At 50.8% G+C, this 21551-nt stretch overlaps 1 protein-coding gene across 3 annotated transcripts in view; it reads left to right on the forward strand.

Moving 5' to 3' along the window:
- Positions 1 to 4439: 4439 nt before the first annotated feature.
- KIAA1671 (KIAA1671 ortholog) overlaps positions 4440 to 21551 on the forward strand; it is a 182786-nt gene continuing 165674 nt past the window's right edge. For 2 of the 3 annotated variants that reach the window (XM_060400831.1, XM_060400832.1), the window contains exon 1: positions 4440 to 4505. The gene's annotated coding sequence lies outside the window, so the exon portion shown is untranslated. Of the gene's footprint in view, positions 4506 to 15403; positions 15558 to 21551 lie in introns of those variants that run through there. The other variant, XM_027956668.2, reaches the window with a different exon arrangement.

Consider the following 21551-nt stretch of genomic DNA (forward strand, 5'->3'; position numbering starts at 1 on the left):
GGCATCACTCTGAGGCCGTAAATGCTGACACGACAAGTGAGACACACGGGAAGCAGGAGGACTGAGGCTGAGACTCAAGTCCCAGCTCTGCCACTCACTCTTCGTGTGGCCTTAGAGCATCTCTGCTTTACTGGGCCTTCGTCTTTCCACTGTAAAATGAGGGCGTCTGGAATACAAGGTTTTGGAGAGATGATTGCCAGGGGTTTTTTTCCCCCCTCCTACTCATTCAGTCATATATTTATTCTCTTTTTTCTTTCAATCAATATTTGTGGAAGGGCTTCGGGGTTAGTCTCAACTGGATCTGAATCCCAGTCTGATTTCTGTCAGGCGTGATTGTTACGCCTTCTCAAGTGTGCTTAGCTGTGTCCTTCCCGGCCACCCAGCAGCCCTGGATGCCATCCAGCCTCCACTCGCCTCCCCCCGCAGGCGGCCTGGGTCAGACTGCTGCAGCCACTTGGCTAGCGCGGCCTGCGGCGATGAGGCCTGAGTCGTGGCCTGATCTGCCAACAGCCCCAGCTGTGGTCCCAGCTGACCTGGCCGGAGCTGAGGCCAGGGTTTGCGGCCAGGGTTCTGGCGCCTCCTCTTCTAGACGCAGGTGAACTTCTGGGTGCAGAGCTGGTTTTCCTCGTGGCTGCCTGGAGGCGTCAGTGACACAGCTCAGATGCGAGGAGTGGTTGGGTCCAGTGGTCACTCGTGGCAGAGGGGAAATGGGCCAGGCCAGCAGATGAAGTTCTTGCCCTTCATCCCTGCACATTTCACGCGGCTTCCCCCAGAGATGCCCTGTGTACTGGAACTCCTGGTCGCACTTTCTTGAAAAGCTGTGGCCAGTTCAGTCAAGAACATCTTATATTTGCCCTCCCTCCTTCTCAGTCTCATAGTCCCTTTTCCTTCACTCTTGTTAAGCTGGGATTACATCCCCAATAAGGCATTAGTTTGTTAATCTTGCCTCAAGCTCTGTTTTCTAGGGAACTCAGGCTGTGATCTTAGTTGTGTGACTTTGAATGTGTGAAACCTCTCTGAGCTTCAGATCCCTTACCTATGAAAACGAGATAATAGAGCATCTCTTACAGATCTGTTGTGACGTTTCATGAGACAGTACAGGCAAAGTACTTAGCTCAATAAATGACATCTTGCATTAGTATAATTTCTGTGAATGAGGCACAGGACTGTATTATGTGAAAACATTTATTCAACACTGAAGTTCATGAGTATTTATTGAAGGTCAACTCTGTTTCAGATATTATGCTAGTGTTTGCTCCCAAGCTCACAGTCTAGAAAGTGAGACAGAGAAGTAATGCAGCAATTATACAACAGGGTCATCAGTGCCCAGTTGGGGCTAGAAGATTCAGAGGCTTTGGCCTGGGAGTTGGGGATGGTAGTTAGGGTTGGCTTCTTGGAGGAGGTGACATTAAAGCTAAGATCTGAAGGACACGTAGTAGCTATAGATGATGGGCAAGTGGAGGGCACAGTATTCAGACAGAGGCCGTGGCATGGGCAAAGGCCTGGTGTTGAGAGAAAACATTTCAAAGAACACACTGGCTCTTAGTCTCAAGAAGCAGGCGAGTTACAAGAGAAACAAAATGAATATGCACCAATGAAAATATGTGGATATGGTCTTTGCCAGGCAGTGTGTGAGTTCTAGAGCTATCCTGTTCAATGTGGTAGATAGATGCAGCCATGTGTGGCTGCTGCTGCTAAGTCGCTTCAGTCGTGTCTGACTCTTTGCGACTCCATGGACTGCAGCCTACCAGGCTCCTCCATACATGGGATTTTCCAGGCAAGAGTACTGGAGTGGGGTGCCATCGCCTTCTCCGCCACGTGTGGCTATTTAATTAAAATTAAATACAACTAAAAATTTAGCTCCTTGGTCACACTCGCCGAAATTTAAGTGTTCAATAGTCATCTGTGGCTTATGTTGGACAGTGCAGATTTAGAACATCCCCATCACTGCAGAAAGTTCTGTTGGACAAAGCTGCCAAATCAAGACAGACTTTCTTGAGGAGGGGGCAGATGATGGCAGAGAAGGAAGGAGTCCTGGGAAAGTCCCTGTGAGGCACTGTCCTCTCTCCTTGGGAAGAGAAAAGCCAGGACTGGGAGTAAGAGGTGGGCTGTTGGCTCTGAAAACAATGTACAACCTGACACCTTTTTGGTCAGGGTGTAATCGCTGGGTGTGTGCTGGCTGGCAGCCTCTCACCTGGGAGGGAAGACACAGGAATGCAGGGAGAATCTGCTAAGGTGGGGCTGAACCAGGAAGTCCCGCCCCTCCTGGGGCCAGGAGGACTCTGGGAGTTGTAGTTTGGCATTTTTGGGACTCCCCCCCACCTCAAAGCCGGGTGTGGGTAGATGCCCTGACACTGGGCATAGGCTGGGCATTTCCTGGGGTGCAAAATTGGGAGTGGGCTGGCTAGGGCTGGGGCCACATCTGGGTTTGGGGTTTCTGTGATGAGTGGCAGAAAAAGGACTGTCTTCTCTCTCCCCCACTTAATTTCTGGGATAGAGAGGAGACACCAAGATGGAGGACTGAGCTGAATGGGCAGCTGAGAGACATCCAGTTTCAACAGAACCCTCAACCCACATATTCTGGTGAACTGAGATTCGCCCAGAGAGACAAGAAGTTCCCATACGGTTAGCAGGGAGAGGTAGCAGTCAGTACTCTTATTAAAACTGTTGATTATTCATGCGTTTAATCCAATTAAGCACAGTATTTTCTGAGTACATACTATTTGGCAAGCCCTGCCCTAGGCACTGAGAATCAGGAGGGAACTAAAGAGACAAAAGCTCCTGCTTCCAGAAGTTCTAGAAAGGGCAGCGAACAATAAACAGGGACTTGATTTGCTGATATAATACACACATAATGGAAAAACCCTACTTTAAAGGTGGATTTTGAGGCATTTTTACTTTCAATCCAACTATTCTCCCTACCTCGAAGTCACCACCCTGGGCATGGTTGTCATATTTACTTTTTACTTATTTTAAAAAATATTTATTTGGCTGTACCAGGTCTTAGTTGCGGCACGCAGAGTTACCAGTTGCAGCATGCGGGATCTTTTTTCAGTTGCAGCATGCAAACCCTTAGTTACAGTATGTGGGACCTAGATCCTAGACCAGGGGTTGAAGGGAAGGAAGGGGTCCTGGGAAAGTCCCTGAATGGCACTGTCCCCCGTCCTTGGGAAGAGAAAAGCCAGGGCTGGGAGCAGGGGGAACACGGAGTCCCAGCAACTCACAACCAGGGAAGCGCCTGGTAGTCTTATTTAAAAGCTACTGAGTTGGATCCTACTGACGACTGTTTTCCAGACATACAGCTGATACAAGAGATTATTCTAAGCTGCAAGACGTCATAGAGCCACTACCTCACCACTTCTGGGTTCCATCACCATGGACAAGTCTCCTAGGGAGCCTCAGAATGCTCCTTGATAAGATACGGAGGTGCTGATCCTTGCTCCAAAAGTGGAGATTTAAAGAAACAATGGATATGATGTATCTCCTGGAGCCAAACAGCATTACATTCTTTTTTTCTCTTTGACTTCACTGAGGTCCAACTGACTTAGTCTTTTAGTTATTGTCTCCATACAATTCCTTCCTAAGGAAGGAAGCACGAGTCCCAAATGCAGTTCAACTTATTTGTCTAAATATTGTTTACAGTGTCTGTAAGCTCTATGAGAATCTGTATCTTGCCAGCTGTATCTTGTCTCTGTCACCAGTGAAGTCCCCACCAGTATCACGGGTCCCTGGCATCCAGCATACTGTAGGTGCTGAATAGAAACCTATGGAATGAAATGAGTAAAGGATAGTAAATCAGACATTTTCTCGTTCAGGAGAGACTTCCTACGGTTCTCTCAGCTTGTCCAAAAAGTCTCTTTTCGGCTCACCCTTCATCCCCCCACTTCTACATAAGGCCGCAGCGATGACACTAGGTGCCCTGGCGGAAATGAGCCGCCCCGGGTGCGATTCCCCTGCTCGCCGCGAAGAGGCGCGAGCGCTACGCACAGACCGGGCTCGCTCCACGCGCCCATAGCCCAAGCGATTCAATGGGCGAGGCTCTCCCGAGCTCCCAGGCTGCACTAGGCTCTCGGGCGCAGACACGGCGGCGGTTCGCGGTGTGTGTTGTGGGTGACTCCCGGCCAAAGCCGGGGGCTAACCCCGGCAACGCAAGCAGGCATCACGAACAAATGTTCTGAGTCAGGCGAGGCAGGGTCGGGGCTCTAGGGCCAAGAGCACTTCCGGGAGGAGTCTCGGGGGAAACTCGCGACCTCTGACCTGCCGGACCGTCCCCCCGGTCCCGGCGCCAAGCGAGAGCTCGAGTCCGCGGGCTGAGCTCCGCCCCGGGGCCCTCCGCGCAGGCGCCGCCGGCCGCCGTTCCCATGGCGACGGGGGGCGCTTCCCTGTCCGAGGCCCCGCCCCAGCAGGCTAGGCTGCGCGGGGCCGCGGGCAGCGCAGGCAGGTGCCTCGGGCTGCGGGCAGGTGGCGGCGCGGCGCGGACCGGCGGCGGCGGCGGCGGCTCTAGGGTAGGTTGCGCCGTGGCCGCGGCGGATCGGGGCCGGCCATCAGTCCCGTGTCCCCGGCCTGTGAGGGGATAGAGGAGGCGGTGGCCGGCGGTGGCTGCCAAGTTTCTGCTCCGCTGAGGCCCCCGGAGAAAAGTTGACAAAGTTAGCCTGGGAAGAGGTGGGGACCTGGTGGGTCTCCCCGGGCTCTGGATCTCCGGGGAAGGGGCATCCCGACTTGAGAGCCGGAAGGTCTGTCTCTCCAGACTTGGGAGTGGAGCCCGCGGGAAGATCCAGCACTGGGCTACCAGTGGATCCCGCGCCACTCGGCTGGAGACCTGCGAGTCGATATTCGGAGTGGATCTGGCGCCGGTGGCCCGGGGTACCATTGGGTCCCCAGCCTGGGGTGACTGTGGACGGTGATTGGAAACTGGGAGCTAGTTGATCCCTCTCCCCTGCCCCCCACTGGTCCGAGCCTCGGGAGTGATTCCGAGAGGAGACCTGGTGGCCGGGAACTGGGGGATCGTTGGAGATCCGGGCTACTCAGCCTGCGACTGCTAGGATCTGGACGACCGTGCGGGTTGGAGGCCCAGGAGGTGGACACTGGGAAGCGGGGGTGCGGATCGAGGCGGAGCCGGAGGCGAAGGGATCCTGCGGGCAGCGGGGGCGGTGGAGAGAGCGGCGCGCCGGGCCCCGCGGGCGCCGGACGCGCCCTCCCCACCGGGCCTGTGCACCCCCTCCGCTTTCCTTCCCAGGGCAGAGGCTCCCTGATGAGATTAAGGCTCAATCTCCCTGCTCCCCGGCAGGCTCGGCTGGCCCCCCACCCCGCTGGCGGCGCCGCCTAGGGCTACAGGCGGGGCCCTGGGGAAGGGAAGCGGCGCGTTGACCCCCGACCCGGGCCCGACCTTTCCACATCCTCCTAGCAAGCACCGAGCGCGTAGCCGGGGCGCCGCGCCCCGAAACCCTGCTTCTCCGCTGGTCCGTGGCGGGCCCGTAGTGGCGCGGGCGTATGACCTGCGCGCGCCACCTGGGTGGCCAGGGCTTCCTGCCCGCGGGACTGAACTTTCTCCAGCCAGGAACTGCCACTACCTTTTGGAAAGGAAAGGACTGTACCTGTTGCACAAAGAAAGTGATTTTTGTTTGCAGCTTCTTTGTGACCCTGGGACAAAATGCTTAACATCTCTGAGCCCAGATCTCCCTTCGGGGCACAGTGGAGTGGGGGTGGGGTCGCAGTCCTCCCTTTTCTGGGTGACTGGCGGGATTAATAGATATAAAAGGTATGAAGCAGGTTTGGGCTGTGTAAATACTGGTGGACCCTCATTCTGTGGCCTCTCCTCTCCCTTGTCTCATCCCCTGCCGCCTCCCCTAGGGTATCTGAAGGAAAGCTCAAGAAACTCAACTTGCTATCTTTTCAAACTACAGGATTAGAGAGATATTTAACTTGGTCTTTCTTCCAAAGGGGTTTAATTGCCCCTCTGATCCCCCTTGCAGAGAGAAGCTCTGAGGGTTTGGCTAATCAGTAACCTCACCATTTGGACAAGACTTCTCCTTTGGCCCAGCTTTTCCTTTGCTAATGCATCAGAGCTCCTGGACAAATGTGCATTCACCCCCAGACACTGACATCTCACCCCTAGGACAGTTCCAGAGGGAGCTGTGCAGACACTCGTTGAGGTCCTTGTGGTTTTAGGGGGAATCTTTTTGAAAGGATTGGCATGCTTGACAAGGGTGCAATTATCCTAGAGAAGTACAGGGTTTCGTTTGGTACCGTGTCTAGGTACGTGAGCGGCTCTTTGGTCAACTAGGGTGTGTATTGAGCACCTACTATGTGGAGGACACTAGAAATGACGTGACCCAGAGCAATATAGAGTCTGTCCTTCTGGCTTGCAGTCTAGGTATGAGCAACCAACTTGCCCTGTAGTTGTAGAGACAACTGTACTGATTCTTGATGTTGGGCGTACAGCCCTCACCCCAGATTCTGGAGGTACCCCACCCACTTTGAAGGCCCTGGGGGTTGGTTTTTATTCAGGACTGATCTTGGCAGGAGAATGGAACAGTCCACTATCTTGTCCTGAGCCTTACTCCCCTCTCAGCACCCCCAGAATACATCTCTGACCAACTCAGAAAGAGAGCCCCAAGGGGAATGTTTTAAAAGGGTATTTATTCATTCATTCAACAAATATTTCAAGACAGTGTGTCAAAGAGAAGGCTGGTGGTCACACCCTTAAGGGGCAAAGTCTATGTGAAAAGAGGCAATTGTCTGGGAGGAGGGGCTGATGACTTCTGGCCTGGGGAGGGATGGAAGGCAGGGAAGCTTTCTTGGAGAGCTGGTCTACCAGTGGGGAGAGGATGGTGCGCTGTAAAGAGAACAGAAAGGCCTAGACAGAGGAGGGAGTGTGGGGTGTTGGCAGGAGAAGCTGGCAGGGGCCAGGTCAGCTATTCCCAAGGATCTGGACTTTATTCCAGGGCAGTGGGGCACTGTGGAAGTTTCTCTGGGGGAGAAGGATGGTGTCAGATGTGTGTTTTGGGAAGCTTGCCCATCTCTTGGGGAGGTTGGATGAGGGTGTGCCAGGAGGCTGGAGACTGCTCAGAAAATCCAGGTGAGCGGTGACAATGGTACTAAACTTGGATAGAGACAGTGGTCAGTGTTGTGTTTAGAGAGCTGCTCAGTTGAGGACCCTTTCTGGAGGCCGGGCAGTCAGTCTGGAGAAGGAAACGCTCAAGGGAAGTGGCCTAAAAATTTTTAATGTCTGTGTTTCATTCCATTCAGCACACCTCCCTGTGCATCAGTTGTCCGCTTGCCCTGGGAGGGTCATGAAACATCCAGGTCCTCCCGGGACTTCACCCTGGAACCCTCACCACCTTCCTGTGGGAGGAGGTAGGGCTTATTCTTCGTGATTTACAGATTCAGGACTCAGTGGTGTGGCAGCAAGGTCTTTGCCAGCCCCCAGTGGCAGAACAGGGATTTGAACCCACTTCCCACTTGCATCTTGTGCATGTTTGGAGTCAGGGAGGTTGAGTAGAGAAACCACGAAGGTTGGTGAGGTTGGGTCAGGATGCAGCAGGGGTAAACCCAGAGAGGCTTCCAGGAAGAGGCAGGGACAGAAAGGAGGAAGCTGGCCAGGAAGAACTGGGGAGAGAACTTAGAGATAGCACATAACATATCAGGACAACCACTTTTTATGAGACCCTTTACAAGCGCTGGGCGCTGGCGAAGCTCTTTTGTTCTTTTCTAAATTCTTCGCAGCAAACCCAGGCGACGCTACTTCTGAGACCCTTGATTCTGCAGTTTATCAGACCGAGGCTTCAAGGAGTCCTTCTGCCCAGGCCCTACTGCCCAAACTCCTGTCACTTACAAGGAACCTCAAAACTTTGAGTTGAGGGATAGACACACACATACACATTTTTTTTCCCTTCAGTGTGATGTATATCTTATTGAGCATTTTCTGTGGGCAATTCAAAAGAGCCCCTGCCCTTAGGAATTCACTCTGCAAAAATCTGGTCCACCGAATGGGAGGAAGGGAGGGGGAAGTCAAAGTGAGACAAATATGGAAATGATCCTGGATTGACTTCTGGGAAGTAGTTATCACTACTGCATTTGCTATAAAGGTCAGTTGAGTGACCTTTGAATCTTATCTCCGCTGAGAATATAAAATATGTCCCCAAAGCCAGCTCTTTGGATGTTTACATCACTGAGTCAGAAGAGATACACACACACACACACACACACAGTATAATAATATATATAATGTTCTGTATGACGACATATATCATTTTATTCCTATAATGATATATATAATGACTTCCCTGGTTAAGACTAACTCTATAGAGTCCAATGGTTCTGCTGCAGGTGGCAAGGGTTGGATCCTTGGTCAAGAACTAAGATCTTGTGTTCTGTGCAACACAACCAAAATAATAATAATAATATATGTGTGTTATTGTGAAAATAACATGTAACACACCAAACACTTCAAAGATGGCAAAATGATTTTATGTAAAGTAAAATAAAATCCCACCCAAGACCCGCAGTCCCACTGCTCAGAGATAATGCAGTCAGCAGTTTCCCTTGACTGTCCATAAACTTTCCACGTCCGTATGCTCTGTTTCCTTCCTTCCGAGCCCTTATCACATTCTAACTATTTTAAAATTTTTTTTTTTTTTTCGGTCTATTCTGGAGCCAGATGGAAAGAGTTGCATCTTAGTTCTGCCACTTATCAGCTCTGTGACCTTGGCAGGTGACTTAATCTTTCTGAGCTGCAGTTTCCTCTTTGGTTTTGCTATTATTTGGTCACCAAGCCATGTCCTACTCTTTGCAACCCCATGGACTGTAGCCCGCTTAGGTTCCTCCGTCCGTGGGATTCTCCAGGCAAGGATACTGGAGTGTGTGCCATCTCCTTCTCCAGGGGATCTTCCTGACCCAGGGATCGAACCTGTGTCTCTTGCATTGGCAGGTGGGGTTTTTTTGTTAACCGCCGAGCCACCAGGGAAGCCCCTTGCTCATCGGGCAGTGGGGACGACAGCGGGCCTCGCCTCTGAGGGTTGCTGTGAGGAGGGAAGAGAAGGCACACGGTCAGAGCTCAGTGCGTGGTGGTTGGTATCGTTGTTCTTGTTCCTTGCGGTCGTTGCAGTGGAGTTGGCATTGCTTCTTGTCCCTCTAGACAGCCCTCCAAGAAGGTAGAGAACCCTATCTGTCTTCACTGCTATTTTCTTAGTGAATAGTTGTGGAATAAACAGATGAACAACAGCCATCATAAGTCAAAGAATTTCACACAGAAGTTAAACGTAGATCTGAACCCATATTAGACTCAGTTGACTTACTGTACTCTCTTGAAAAGGTGAACAGTATGCCAAGGCAGGAAGGTGCTGTTGGTTCCTGAGCAGACGCCCTGCTGCTGGGCATTCTGAGTGGTCTGTTATCTTGCTGTGACACCCAGTGTCACAGTTAACATCCCTGGTCACGTGTCTTTGCATACCTGTTGCACTCGATAAGAGGACAGATTCCAGGATGGGGAACAGTTGGAATAAGAGGTATTTAGGATGTCGGTCTTTCCTGTTTGTAAAATGGACACAAGATGCTTGTGACCATTAGCAATAAGGACTGTGAAACACTTGGCAACAAGCAGATGACAAATAAGTGATCCTGTGAGTGTGGGCCTGGGGTGGGGGTTCCCGACTGGGTTAGAGTGAGGAATTCTGCAACACTTAAAGTTGGTTACATAATTCGATATTCCATTGCAGAGAATCAAGATCCAGACTGCTTGCGTTCAGACCACAGCTCCGTTACTCTCCCACTGTGTGACTTTGGGCAAAGTAGTTAACCTCCTGGTGCCTCAGTTTCCTCATCTGTAAAATGGGAGTAACAGTGGTGCCTGCCTCCTGAGATGGATGAGCATTAGATGAGTTAATACATAACGCCCTACCTAAAAAAAATAAAATAAAATGAACTTATGTATAAAACAGAAATACACCCGCAAACATAGAAAACAAACATATGGTTACCAACGGGCAAAGGGATGGGGGAGGGATCAATTAGGAGTTTGAGATTCACAGATACACATGACTATATGTAAAATAGATAATTAATAAGGACCTACTGTACAGCACAGGGAACTATACTCAATATTTTGTAATAACCTATAAGGGAAAAGAATCTGAAATATCACTAAATCTCTATATATAAACTATATATACATAACTAAATCACTGTGCTGTACCTGAAACTAAGCCTATTATAAATCAACTATACATCAGTTTAAAAAATATATACAGAATACATAGTGCCCTGTAATGAATGTACGTGTGTTAGCTAATGTTGTCATCATTATTAGGATCATTATTGTTTATGATGTTGGTCTGGTTGAGGTTACTTCTGGTTCTTAGAGCTCCAGGGCCTTGGGGAAAGGAGTGACTCAAGACCCCTGCCTCAGTGTTTTCCCCCTTCTGCTCTCTAGCTGGAGGGTTGTCTGTTAATAGATCACTGTTTACAGGACTCTCTGTCCCCAGGGCGAGCCTTGACCAGCCCATTCTGGCCGTGGGGGCGGGGGGGTGGTCTCGGATGCTCTGTGTTTAAGGTATATTCACACTGCTCCATTGGGAAGGCTATTAGCAGGTTTCAGGGAGCCCGTGGTTATGAGTATCCGCCAGAGGCCACTAGAGCTAGCCGCAGGGTTAGAAGTCACGTGTTCGTTCAGTGAACGTTTATCCTGTACCTGTCACTTGGCAAATCCTGTGCTGGCCATGGGGGAAATGGGGTCTGCTGGATGCTGGAGCTGGATTTCCAGAGGGAAAGTCTGGAGTGGGATTGCTGTGTGGCCCTGCGTAGGTCGCTTCACCTCTCTGAGCATTTCCGCATCTGTGCAGTGAGTCTCAGATGGGCCACGGTGTCACTGAAGGTGAGAGAGGACAGTCTTTGCCCAGTGTGTACCTGGCGGTCTCTGCCCTGGCCCCTGGACCCCTAGAGGTTTGGGGGAGACGCCTGAGACTGCCGTTCCTCCATCTGCGGAGACCTGGCTTTTGAGAACATTACATGTCACTTAGAGTGAAAGAAGAAGAATAGGCAGAGACTGTTCATTCTGTCCCAGGCGCGGTGCTCGTGACTGTTTTATTTGATTCTCATGTCCCCACATTACAGATGGGACCACTGAGGCTCGGAGAGGGAGTCCCATGCCCAAGGCCACTCCTGGGATGAGGCGGTGCTGGTCCTCGCAGCCTGTCTCAGCCCCTGTGCCCTGGGTCCCTCCCCTGTGGCCGTCCTGGAGATCAAGCAGGGCTGCGCTGGGCGATCCTAGTGTTCCCACCTCTGCTATGCCGTTTCTGTGTGACTTTGGGCAAATGACATTTCCTCTCTGAGCCTCAGTCCTCTTCTACAGAAGGAAGACGTTAAGATTTTCCCTGTGGAGTGGTTGTGGAGTTTTAAAGCACATAGTAGGTGCTTTGAAAAAATGGGAGCCCCACCCCATAAAAAGATCAGTTTAGAGTTTTTAAAAACTGTGTGTAAGCTATGCCAAGGAATGACTTTTTGAATCGCTATATAAACCTTCTCTGTTTTTAGTAGCAGAAATAGCAGTAGTAGCAGTAAGTCAAATTAATAATTAGCACTGATGGATGGCTTCTTATCCTCTAGTCCCTCGTGTGTTGTTTTATCCGGTCCGTTCTCGGTGCTGGTGTCCCTGTTTTACAGATGAGGAAACAGTCCCGGTGAGGTGAACCTCCTCTCCCGGAGCTCCCGGCTAGTGAGAGCCCTTTCGCGTGTGTATCTCCTTGGCCGAGCCACAGCCGTACTTTCGAAGGCTCCAGGTCAGGGCTGCAGCTCCCAGCCGGCTCTGTGTTGATGTTTCTTTTCTTTTTATTTTGCTTCCTTAGTGACCAGAGCCCTTTCTGGGGGCCGTCCTGTTTACCCACGGCATGGTGAGGCACCGCTGGGGGAAGGAAACGCAGGCTGTGCGGGGCTCCCGGGGGTGGAGAGGCCAGTGGGTGCATCGGCTACACCGAGGCCACTCCAGGAACTCCACTGCCCCCCTGTCCGGACATGGAGCCTGGCCCAGGTGGGCGCAGTGCCTGCCGAGCCCTGCGCAGTGCCCTGGACTGGGCCGGGGAGTGACTGGGTCGAGGAACTGCCAGGGCCCTTGGGATGCGGCCTCAATTTGTCCTCTCCCTTTCGTTGTGGGCCCCAGCCCTAGAAAGCTCCTGTCTTGTTTCTAGAACGGATTACCTGCAGGCCAGGGGCTGCGTCTGGCACGAGAAGGGGTCCAGGGCCCTGGGAGAGAGCACAGAATATATGAGAGTGAGCTCTGCGCCCTGGTCAGGGCCCCAGGGTGCTAGCACTTGCTTCCCTCCTGTATGTCCTTGGGTAAGCCCCTTCCCATCTCTGGGCCTTTTTCACAGGAGGAGGGAAGAGCTGGATGAATAATTCCCAGAGCCTCTTATTGCTGCTGCACCTTGTGGGAAGAATCAAAACCAGACCTTTAACTGGAGCACACCAGGCTTTCCCGATCTTCACCATCTCCCTGAGTTTGCTCAGATTTATGTCCATTCAGTCAGCGATGCCATCCAACCATCTCATCCTCTGTTGCCCCCTTCTCCTCCTGCCCTCAGTCGTTCCCAGCATCAGGGTCTTTTCCCAATGAGTTGGCTGTTTGCATCAGGTGGCCAAAGTATTGGAGTTTCAGCTTCAGCATCAGTCCTTCCAAAGAATACTCAGGGTTGATTTCCTTTAGGATTGACTGGCTTGACCTCCGTGTTGTTCAAGGGACTCTCAAGAGTCTTCTCCAGCACCATAGTCTGAGAGCATCAATTCTTCGGCACTCAGCCTTCTTTATGGGAAAAACCATAGCTTTGACTATACAGACTTTTGTTAGCAAAGTGATGTCTTTGCTTTTTAATACACTGTCTAGGTTTGTCATAGCTGTTCTTCTAAGGAGCAAGCGTCTTTTAATTTCATGGCTGCAGTCACTGTTCACATTGATTTTGTAGTCCAAGGAAATGAAATCTGACACTGCTTCCACATTTTCCCCTTCTATTTGCCATGAAGTGATGGGACCAGTAGGACCCTGGAAAAACCACCGTTGGTTGAAGACTTACCATGTGCTATAATTCCTTTGCTAGGGAAGTGTTACATGTCTGTCTGCCTGTCAGTCCTCTGAATGACTTGGAGGTGGTATTGCTAAACCCCTTGTACAGATGAGAAGACTGAGCCCCAGAGACCTAAAGCCTTTCTCAAGGTCACGTAGCTAGAGGCAAGAGGTGGCGGAGGCTGAATCTGAACTCAGGTCTGCCTCTTGGAAAGCCACTACCCCTTACTCAACACAGTGGTCTTCCCACCTCCCCCCAGAACCATGTTGGAAATAGCGTCTCTCCTTTCAGAACTTCCAGGTCCATGTCCTCCCTTGAGACAGCTGGTCATTTTCATGTTTGTTATTAAGCACCTACTGTGTACCAGGGCCCGGGCTGGTTCTTGGGTGTCAGAGCAGTGTGGGACACGGCTCCTGTCCTCCTGGAGGAGAGAGATTGCCGGGGGTTGGGGGGGTCCTTGTGCCCAGGGCTGCGATGGGAGGCGTGGGGCCCCTGAAAGCATCAGGGTGAGGACCGTTTTCTCCCTGCCCTGCCTTCTGGCAGCCTTGAAGCAAAACCCCTTCCCTCGACACCCTCAGACTTGGATGAGATGGGAACTTTGGCAACCAGCAGACCACCTCCTTACTGGAGAGGTGCCTCGTGCCTGGTCATCGTCAGATTTCACCGCAGGGAGAAGGCGATAAGACGTCCAAGCGTCGCCTCTCTCCGGATGCCTTCATCACAGCCCCTCTGCCTTCCTTCATTAAAAGGGGGGGATGGGGTGGAGGCAGGGGGGGCAGCCAAAAGCTCTGGAGGAATCGTTGGAATGCCCAGAATGCTGGCTGACCCGGCAGAGCCAGCGTGGGCCATCTGCCCTGGCTTTAGTCGGCGCAGCTGGGCAACCTCGGGGGCTTTCAGGGTGTCGCCCAGTTCCTGTGCCGAGGCATCAGCCCACCGGAATGACACTGCTTGGTTGGGTGCCACGCTGCCCCAGGGTCACCTCCTGCCTCTATTTTGTCCCATGACATCCCCTCTCTGTCTTGGTGTCCACACCCGTGGAGTGGGGTGCCAATGCCTGCTCTTCAGCCTGGCCAGGAGCTCCCAGTGAGGTCCTGTGGGTGAACTTTGGGGTGAACGGCCAGTCGGTGTTGGAGCGGGTGGTGATATTAGGTAAAGCCCCCACTGTGTGCATGCATCTCTCTGGGGTTCTTTACCTTTCCTATCTACCCTTGGCCGGCCCTTCTGCCTTAACGTAAGCGCGTGCCTGTTCAGTCGTGTCCGACTGTCTGCGACCCCATGGACTGTAGCCTACCAGGATAGGCTCCTCTGTCCATGGAATTTTCCAGGCAGAAATACTGGAGTGGGTTGCCATTTCCTCCTCCAGGGGATCTTCCTGACACAGGGATCAAACCTGAGTCTCTTGTACCTCCTGCGTTGGCAGGCAGATTCTTTACCAACTGTGCCGCCTTAAGGTGGTGGCAAGTTACCCAGTGCTCCACTGGGTAACTCTCAGTTCATTTTCCAAATTCGTCATTTTATTCTCTTTATCTTTGCTACAATACGTTTAGTAGTACTTATGTACTAGTGCTCAGCTGGGCTTAGTAATACTCAGCAATAACACGTGCTCATTGTCAAATATTTAGAAATACAAATAAAAGAGAGGAGATAAGCACTCATATAATCCCACATTCGAAAGATAACCAGGGCTCATCTTTTTCGGTGTGAGTTTTAGACTCTCACACTTGACTGTGTGATGGAGAGACGTCAGCACCGCATTGTAGACTGCAGAAGGCGGGCCTCATTCTCTGGTGGCTTGGATTCAGATCTTGGCTATGGAACCTCCTAGCTGTGACCTTGGGCAGGTCACTTTCCCTCTCTGAGCCAGAGTTTCTTCTCTGTGAAATAAGGTGGCTGTGAGGATCAAATGAGCTGCTGTCTGTGAACTGCTTAGAGAGACGCCTGGGATACAGCAAATGCTTCATGTTTACGAGCTACTACTGTTTTATATGAATGCGTATTTATTCTCGTTTTGAGGGCTGAGGCCCTTTCTAACAATGCTGTCATCTGCAACTGGTGGGTTTGGACCTTAGGCTCGGCGGGGGGGACACCCTGACCACCTCCTCCAGGCAGGGCCCGTGGTGGGGGCTGGAGAGAAGAGGGGTTGGGCCAGCTGGTTTGGCCGACACAAAGCACCCGGGCACGCTCACAAGCCGGTCCTGATCTTTATCGCTCAGGGATGCTTCCTGTCCCCACTGAGGCCTGGGCGTTTTTCCAGATTGAAGCCGCTGGCCATTCCCAGCAGACTGGAGGCGGCCCCTGTAAATGAGCTCAGCGAGAACCCTTCTTCCTCTTCCCTTGGCAGCAGCAGGGATTTCAGAAGGATGGGCTCACCCATACCTGGGAAGAGGGACAAGGTTGGCTGGCCCCCTCTAAGCTGGCCTGAAACCATTGGGGACCCTGAGGGCCCGGGAGAGGAAGGGGCTTGGAGAGCCGTCAGGCAGGACAGTTAGCGGAGCCTGGCTTTCAGAGGTGAGTATGGGGTTGGTGATGTCCATGGGGGGCAGCTCAGTGACCGCAGGGGAGTTAAACAGCCTCATCTGCCTGCAGTCTCTGTGCGTGCACGCGCGCGCGCTTGGTCGTGTCAGACTCTGCGATCCCGTGGACCATAGCCTGCCAGGCTCCTCTGTCCATGGGGTTCTCTAGGCAAGAGAACTGGAGTGGGTTGCCATTTCCTCCTCCAGGGGATCTTCCGGAGCCAGGAATCGAACCCGCATCTCCTGGGTCTCCTACTTGCCCGGCGGATTCTTTACCACTGAGCCACCTGGGAAGCCGCTCCTGCTCTGTAAACTGGGGCTGACAGTAGTCTCACCTGGTAGGGTGGTTGTTCTGTGATGAGTGGAGGTTCGAGCACAGCTGGGCCCACAGTCAGTGCCACCTCCTCCTCCTTTTTGTTGTCGGCTAGTACATTTAAGACGACACTGAGCCAGATGCTATGCTGAGTATACTCGCCAGGATGTGGATGCGATCTAAATGTCTACTGATGAATGAATGGATGAAGAAGATGTGGTGTGTGTGTGTGTATGTGTGTGTATAGATATACATGCATTACTTCCCAGTCATGAATTGTCATTGCCATGATCATCATTATTCTTTAGATTGTATGGATTTTGGTTTGGCTGTGCTGGGTCTTTGCTGCTGTGTGCGGGCTTTCTCTAGTTGGGGCGAGCGAGGGTTACTCTCTAGTCGTGTGCGGGCTTCTAGCTGCAGGGGCTTCTCTTGTTCTGGAGCGTGGGGTCTAGAGTGCTTGGGCTCAGTAGCTTGTGGCGCACGGGCTTAGTTGCCCCGTGGCACTTGGGATGCTAGTTCCTGGACCAGGGACAGAACCCATGTCGCTGGCGCTGGCAGGCAGATTCTTACCGTCGGGCCACCAGGGAAATCCCTGTCATTGCTCTTATTAATGCTGTTGTCTTGCTGTCTGATTCCACGCCACTTGGCAGCATGTTTAACGTGGCTTCACACCTCTGAGCCTGTGATGAAACACCCAGCACACAGTCAGTGATCAATAATAGGCAGCCTCAGTGGTTATTAGGATGAGTCTTGCTGGCACTACACGCAGCTGTTGGACAAGAGGCTGCTCCCTTGCCAAGGTCTGTAATCTGGAGCGTCTGCCCTGTTCAGTGTGTTCTTCTGGGGCTGATCTTGAAAACCAGGTTTTCCTCATCCGTTGTCCACTTCAGTGCCATGCCTGGTCCCACTTCGGCGGTCCTCCAGGCTCTGTTTATGCACTTCAGCTGCTCTGAAGGGTGGCCTCCACGTCTTGGGGGTTCAATCTCCAGATTGAATGCTATACTCACAATATGGTACATCCCAAATATCTCTCCCAAATTTGGAGGTGATCAATCTGGCTATTTTTGTTGGGGGGATGGTATGAAATTTGCCCCCAGAAACTATATTTTTAGGGAGTGGATCCTGGAGGCAAGGTGTCGGGAGGATCGCTGGTCCTCTGGGCTGCTGGCTTGGGCTCTGGCTGGAATCTTCATCCACAGCTGGTTTGGTTTGGGGATGGAGGTTTCCTGTAACAGTGATTGCAAAGGCAGAATGGCCCTGGGGACTCTGCAGTTCTAGAGTGTGTCTAGTGTGAGTGGAGGGGGTAGGGTAGGCAGCTGGAACAGGCTAGGACCCCAGCTGGGTTTCCCTTCTATCTGAAATCCAAGATCATACTACAGAAAGATGCTGCGTACTAAATATAATTCTTTGGGTGGTTCTCTCAGTACCAAAGCAAGACAGAATCATTGTAGAACACAAGCGAAAAATAAAAATAAAAACCATCCAAAATATTGCCACCCTGGCAGATAGCACAATGATTTAACAACCGTGAAAATAACAATGTTTATTGAGGACTTGCTAAATGCTTTACATGTTTTATCTCACTTCACCTACTCAGAAAATGAGAGATCTGAATTTGGGACCCAGTGCTCATGAGCCTATGGTCAGAACCACCCAAAAGATCTGGTCCCTCATTGATTCTTCCATCAACCCGCTAGGATGTGCCAGACACTGTGCTAACCCATTTTATTCTCATGGTGACTCAGAGAGGCAGGAATTCTTATTCCCATTTTCCAGATGAGGAAACTGAGGTCTGGAGAGGGCAAGTCCCTCGTGGATGGTCACTTGGGAGGTGGAATTTGAACCCACATAGAGCCTCTGTTTTGACGATTTAATGCATCAGTTCTGTGTTTCCCAAACTCCAGTCATTCTTATATCACCTTGAAAATTTTTCATATTTATGTACTTCCTGGGACTGCTTCTCAGTTAATGTTTTTCTTAAACTTGACTCACTTTTTAAAATAAGCTTTATTGAGATATAATTCACATACCATATGAGTCATCTATTTAAAGTGTACAGTTCAAATTATAATTTAAAATGGGTCCAGCAACTCCAGCTCTGGGTATTTACCCAAAGAAAATGAAAACACTACCTTGAAAAGATATCTGCCCTTCATATTCATCACAGCAGTATTCCTAATTGCAGTCATGGAAGCAGTCTAAGTGTCTATTGATGAATGAGTGGATAAAGAAGTGGTCTATATATATACGTATATACACACACATACGTACAGTGGAGTATTGTGTACGTGTGCATGCTAAGTCGCTTCAGTCATTTCTGACTCTTTGCAACCCCGTGGCTGCTCCCTGCCAGGCTCCTCTGTCCATGTGGTTCTCCAGGCAAGAATACTGGAGTGGGTTGCCATGCCCTCCTCCAGCAGGTCTTCCCTTCCCGACCCTGGGGTCAAACCCGTGTCTTTTTCGCCTCCTGCATTGGCAGCTGGGTTCTTTACCACCAGTGCCACCTGGGAAGAATACAATGGAATATTACTCAGTCATGAAAAAGAGGGCGATCTTGCCATTTGTGACAACGTGGATGGATCAAGGGCATTGTGCTAGCTGAAATAAGTCAGCGAAGGACAGATACCGTATGTTCTCATTTATATGTGTAATCTAAAACAACAACAACAACAAAAAGCCAAAATATAAATAACACCTCCAGTTCATAGATGCACAGAGCAGGTTGGTGGTTGCCAACATGGGGTGGAGGCTGGGGTTGAAATGGCTGTTCAAAAGGTACAAATTTCCATTTAAAAAATAAGTCCTGAGGATACAACATACACCACGGTAACCATAGTTAATGAAAACACTATATTCCATATTTGAAAGTTGCTGAGTCGATCTTAAAAAGTTCTCCTCATAAGAAAAAGAAAACTCTATGTATGGTGACAGATGTTAATTAGATTTACTGTGGTGATCATTTTGCAAAATGTACGCCTAAAACTAATAACGTATGTCAATTATAGTTGAATAAAAACATTAAATGAAATGAATTAAGAAAGTATACAGTCCAGTGGCTCTTAGTATATTCACAGAGCTCTGCAACCTTCGCTACAGTCAATTTTAGTGCAGTTTTATGATCACTGAAAAGGGATTTTGTACCCATTATCAGTCACTCTCCATTTCTTTCCCGTTACCCCAGGCCCTGGTAACCATTAATCTGCTTTATGTTTCTGTGGATTTGCCTGTTTTGGACATTTCGTATAAATGGAATCGTGCTATATATGGTGTTTGCGCTGACTTCTTTCTCTCAGTATTTTCAGGGGTCACTCATGTTGTCCTATACATCAGGACCCCTTTCCTTTTTAGGGCCAAATAATATTCTACTGTATGGCCAGACCACGTTTTGACTCATTTTTTTTTTAAACTTAAAAATATTTTTAAAAAGTGTTCATCATACTAGTTATATCTGATCTAAAGCACAGAAAAAATACATCCCCTAAAGAATTTTTTTCTTAACAATACCCGGATATTTATTACATTCTAATGCAGAACATTTGTAAATGCAATCTCTTAATTTAAAAGCTTCCTCTCTTTTTCTTTGTACGATTTTTTTTTTTTGTCTCTTTTGTTTGTGTGTGATTTGCAAAAACTGTCCTGAAACTGGAATATATGTGCACAAGTCTGCAAAGACTGCAAATTTAGGATATGGTAAATGCTTTACAAATTTCAAAAAACTGCCTGCCACAAACTGGGCCTTTACAGTGCTTTTTTTTTTTTTTTTTAATCAAAATATTTTGATGTCAGCCTTCCCTCCACTGCGTTATCACCATGGTACGTACACACTCTGTGCTCTGATGTGCTTGGGACTTGACCTCATAAACTCTTAACAGGCCATCCCCACCCCTACCCCCCCACCCCAAGTGTGCTGTTTTGTCAAATTGTGGTTATATTGGGGGAGAGCGGGTGTGATGAGATATATTTTCCATTATGTCCCATGAATGAGAAAAACACATTCTTCTGCTACAACTGAGGCGAGACTTAAATTTCAGCATTAATTGCTCCTGTGCTGAATACTGCTCTCATCCACATACTGGATTGAAACATATGAAAGTGCCATTTTTGTTGGCCAACTAGTGGATATTTGTAATTTCATATGGTACAACCTGAAGATGACCCCGCCAGGTCAGCAATAATTTGGTCCCTTTTTTTTGCAGATGAGAAAACCGAGCCCTAAGAGGGAGGTGACTCTGCAGACACAGCCAGGACGGGCAGAACTGGGAGCCAAAGTCCCTACTCAGTTCTTCTGGCCTCCCTTGGCTCTTAATGACACTGCTGACTCACCCGCGGTGGATGGGAGCTTTGGCTTATTTTTTCAGTGGCAGGGATGGGTTTCGTCCGCACCAGCCTTGTCCCTCTCCGTTCGGAATGGGCTGGCTGTGTGACTGCCCTTGTGGCTATGGGCATGCCCTGCAGAGGCCACTGGCTGGAGCTTGTACAAGTTTACCCATCTCTGGTCTCCAGGGCCCCCGACCACCTGGTCCTTCCTGTCCTCATCCTGAGTCAGTGACTCAGGGCTCTCGGCCCCCGCTGCAGCCCAGAACACTGAGCTGGGTGCATCTCTCCCGGGAGGATTGGTCCATATTCAGCAGCTCCCTGTCTGTGGAGGGGGATGGCAGCATCCCCAGAGGCAGGCGTTGGATCTGGGCCCTAACTAGTCTGTCTGGGGTTTTGTGCCTTCCCGTTGGAAGCTTTTCTTTCCAGGGGAGGGAACAAAAGGCCTTGAGAGGATGCTGTTTTGCTCAAGGTCACGCAGCCAGCCAGGAGCTGCTGCTGCTTGGGAGGAAATGTCAGGATTCCTGCCACCTAATCCCTACTTCTTTCTGCCTGGTACCCTCCCCCAGCCCTGAACCCTTCTGTGGTTGGAGGCACCCGTCCTTGCTGCCTTCCCCGACCCCCAAGCCCACAGCAGATGTGAGCTGGCTCGGGGTACCATGGCTTCCGAGCGGTCTGGGTGGAGCTTCAGGACCCACCGGCTGCCACCAGGTGACGTGCGGAGCCCACCGGGCAGGCCTCAGCTTGAGGATGCTCCAGCACCCCGCACCCCAGCAGGTGGAGGAACTGGTTTGGGCCCTTTCCCCACCCATCTCTCCGCACGCCTGGCCCCGGCTCAGCCCACAGGCCACCTGGCTCTGGCTGGGCCTGAGTGTGCCGGGCTTTGCAGGAGAAACGCTGCCTCAGTCTTCCCTGCCCTAGGAGGGCAGAGCTTCCTGGGGACCCTGCCAGTGGGGAGGGGAACGGGGAGACATAGGCGGGATAACTGGACCCCCAGAGTCATAGCCCAGTGAGGACGACCACAGTCCCACAAAGAGACAGACCCCAGTTCCAATCTTGGCCCCGGACAAGTCACATCACCTGCCTCTGCTTTCGTTTCCTCATCGGCAAAATGGGTGTGATAGTGAGGCCAACTTCAGAGGACTGGTAAGGATGGGGCCTGTAGTAGGGGCTCAGAGAAATGGTCTTGGAATCAGAGAGGGCCAGATGGAGCAGAGCAGGCAGGCTCTTGTGTCCAGAAAGCCTGGGCTCAAGTCTTTGGCTTCACCACTTGCTGCTTGTTGTTACTCCGGGCAAGTTCAGTCCTCAGCCTCAGTTTCCCTGTCTGTACAATGGGGATGAGAGGAGAGCCGATCTGCATGT

The sequence above is a fragment of the Ovis aries genome, chromosome 17, assembly GCF_016772045.2.
Source record: "Ovis aries strain OAR_USU_Benz2616 breed Rambouillet chromosome 17, ARS-UI_Ramb_v3.0, whole genome shotgun sequence".
NCBI classification, from domain to species: domain Eukaryota; kingdom Metazoa; phylum Chordata; class Mammalia; order Artiodactyla; family Bovidae; genus Ovis; species Ovis aries.